This window comes from Schistocerca nitens, chromosome 6 (genome assembly GCF_023898315.1).
Source record: "Schistocerca nitens isolate TAMUIC-IGC-003100 chromosome 6, iqSchNite1.1, whole genome shotgun sequence".
NCBI classification, from domain to species: domain Eukaryota; kingdom Metazoa; phylum Arthropoda; class Insecta; order Orthoptera; family Acrididae; genus Schistocerca; species Schistocerca nitens.
In genome coordinates this window covers 677977399-677981139 of record NC_064619.1, presented here as the reverse complement: position 1 = coordinate 677981139, position 3741 = coordinate 677977399, and positions in this window count along the sequence as shown.

The window sequence follows — 3741 nt, the reverse complement described above, 5'->3', positions numbered from 1 at the left end:
CCTTTGTTTTCAGGAGCAGACCCACGCGCCGCCTGGAGGCGGGATACAAGAGCGATGGCGGAGGAAGGCAGGCCTGAGTTTACATTTAATATGCAGTGAAGGAAACAAAAGAAAAATTCGGAGTAGGTATTAAAATCCATGGAGAAGAAATAAAAACTTTGAGGTTCGCCGATGACATTGTAATTCTGTCAGAGACAGCAAAGGACTTGGAAGAGCAGTTGAACGGAATGGACAGTGTCTTGAAAGGAGGATATAACATGAACATCAACAAAAGCCAAACGAGGATAATGGAATGTAGTCGAATTAAGTCGGGTGATGCTGAGGGAATTAGATTACGAAATGAGACAATTAAAGTAGTAAAGGAGTTTTGCTATTTGGGGAGCAAAATAACTGAGGATGGTCGAAGTAGAGAGGATATCAAATGTAGACTGGCAATGGGAAAGAAAGCGTTTCTGAAGAAGAGAAATTTGTTAACATCGAGTATTGATTTAAATGTGAGGAAGTCGTTTCTGAAAGTATTTGTATGGAGTGTAGCCATGTATGGAAGTGAAACATGGACGATAACCAGTTTGGACAAGAAGAGAATAGAAGCTTTCGAAATGTAGTGCTACAGAAGAATGTTGAAGATTAGATGGGTAGATCACATAACTAATGAGGAGTTATTGAATACGATTGGGGAGAAGAGAAGTTTGTGGCGCAACTTAACTAGAAGAAGAGATCGGTTGGTAGTACATGTTCTGAGGCATCAAGGGATCACCAATTTAGTATTGGAGGGCAGCGTGAAGGGTAAAAATCGTAGAGGGAGACCGAGAGATGAATACACTAAACCGATTCAGAAGGATGTAGGTTGCAGTACGTACTGGGAGATGAAGAAGCTTGCACAGGATAGAGTAGCATGGAGAGCTGCATCAAACCAGTCTCAGGACTGAAGACCATAACAACAACAACGGTGCGGAAAACTGGCCTAAAGACTAAAGTACGTCTGTTCTAATACCTCTTCACATAAAAGGATCAGTTAGCGATTGGTCCATGAACCGGGCTGCAGCACTAATACCTCATGCTCTCAAAGTCCTCCTGTACATGGTGAATCAACGCATAAGATCTTGCTGCGATGTCAAATTTGTGCAGGACCAAAAGACAGCCTTTCGCTCTCTGTTTTTTATACCTACTAACTTCAGAATTTCAAAAAGTGTGTTCCTGTGAACATTGCCGAAAGCCTTCTTTAAATCTACATACGCTGTAAACGTATGTTTCCTTTCTTTAACTTCTTTTCTAAGATAGGTCATAGGGTCATATTGTCTCACATGTTCCTACATCTCTCCATTATCCAAAGCAGACCTACCCCGCGGTCGGCTTCTGCCGGCTTTCATTCTTCTGTAAAAAAAACTCGTGTCACTATTTGCGAATCATCATTTATTAAACTAATGGTTCTGTAGTATTTGCAGCTGTCAACTCCTGTAGTCCTTGGAACTGCAGTTACTACATTCTCCTTGAAGTTGAAAGGTGGCTACACTGAGTCACAGCGCCAGAGATTACGCCAAAGATTATTATTCCGCCACCTCCACTGGTGCAGTAGTAGTTAAGAGGATGTCGAGGGCAGTTGTTGTTCTGTTGGGCGAGAGAGTAGACGCTGTTCGGTTGGTGTAATGTATAGATGGAAGAAGTTGAAATTGTCAGAATATATTTGAGAAAGGAGATGGGCTTTTGATTTATGATGCTGGTGTAATGGAATATTTTCGTCAATATACAATGAGGTAAAAAGGTATTACAGTTTTCTTTCATGACAATCCCTCTTGCTCACAGGTACTGTCAACAAAACATCTGGCTCGTGTTCATTTATTAGACTTTTAATTCTGGTTCCCATGTGCAATTATAGTATTTCTGATTTTTCAATTAGTTCATTGCTAATGGTGTTTAAAATATTTTGCCTTATTGAGAAACAACCGAGTCAGATACATGTACGTTGAGTCACACTACCACACACAGAACAGCTACACTTGTGCTTTGTTGTTTGGTAGCTTTTATAGTTGCAAGGGACTTAATTAATCAATTGTGTTGATGTAAATTCCTTGTCATTCTTTATTTTTATTTCATGCAGTCAGATTGCGCGCTACTACTAGTCAGGGACAACAGGTTACGAGACTTCGTAACCGGTCACACAGCTACTAAAATTATTGCATTTATTCATTAATATTAGTCCTTTCTTTTTAATTAAGCCCCCATGCAAAGTCTGCGGGTATTTCGCCCGTCTCATATACCTTGCTCACCGAGTAGAGTAGTTTTGTCATTGCTAACCGTATAAAGAAACACAATAATTCTGAGGGAATATCGTCTACTCCAGGGGCCGTGTTTCAACTCAGGTCTTTCAGTGCTATTTCATATTTTTCTGCCGGTCGGAATGGCCGAGCGGTTCTAGGCGCTACAGTCTGGAACCGCGCGACCGCTACGGTCGCAGGTTCGAATCCTACCTCGGGCATGGATGTGTGTAATGTCCTTAGGTTAGTTAGGTTTAAGTAGTTCTAAGTGCTAGGGGACTGATGACCTCAGAAGTTGTCCCATAGTGCTCAGAGCCATTTTTGACAAAAGTCATGAGATACCTCCTAATTTCGTGTCGGGCCTCCTTTTGACCGGCATAGCGCTGCAACTCAACGTGGCTCGGGCTCTACAAGGCGTTGGAAATCCCCTGCGTAAACATTGACCCATGTTGCCTCTATAGCTCTCCATATTTACTAAAGTGTCGCTGGTGCAGGATTTGGTGCACAAACTAATCTCTCGATTAACTCTCACAAATGCTCGATTGGACTGAAGTCGGGCGATATGGGTGCCCAAACCATTCGCTCGAATTGTTCAGAATGTCACTCAAACCAGTCGCGAACGATTGTGGCCCAGCGACATGGTGCATTGTCATCCATAAAAATTCCATCATTGTTTGGGTACAAGAAGTCGGTGAATGGCTGCAAACGTTCTCCAAGCAGCCGAACATATCCATTTCCACTCAATGATCCATGTAAACACAGCCCACATCATTATGGAGCCACCACCAACTTGCAGCCGGCCGCTGCCAACATGAGTAACGTAGAAGTAAATATCCTCGGAGTAGCGAAGCAACTCAAATCACTTAATAAAAGCAAGTCTTCTGGTCCAGAATGTATACCAATTTGGTTCCTTTCGGAGTATGCTGATGCATTAGCTCCATACTTAACAATCACATACAACCATTCGTTTGACGTTGACTGGAAAGTTCAGGTCACACCAATATTCAAGAAAGGTAGGAGTAATTCACTTAATTACAGGCCCATATCATTAACGTCGATATGCAGCAGGATTCTTGAATCATATATTGTTTTCGAACATTATGAATTATCTCGAAGGAAACTGTCCATTGACACACAGTCAACATGGGTTTAGAAAACATCGTTCCTGTGAAACACAACTAGCTCTTTATTCACATGAAGTGCTGAGTGCTATTGACAAGAGATTTCAGATCGATTCCGTATTCCTGGATTTCCGATAGGCTTTTGACACTGTACCACCCAAGCACCTCGTAGTAAAATTACGTGCTTATGGAATATCGTCTCAGTTATGTGACTGGATTTGCGATTTCGTGTCGGAGAGGTCACAGTTCGTAGTAATTGACGGAAAGTCATCGAGTCAAACAGAAGTGATTTCAGGCGTTCCCCAAGGTAGTGTTATAGGCCGTTTGCTGTTCCTTGTTTATAGAAACGATTTGGGAGACAATCT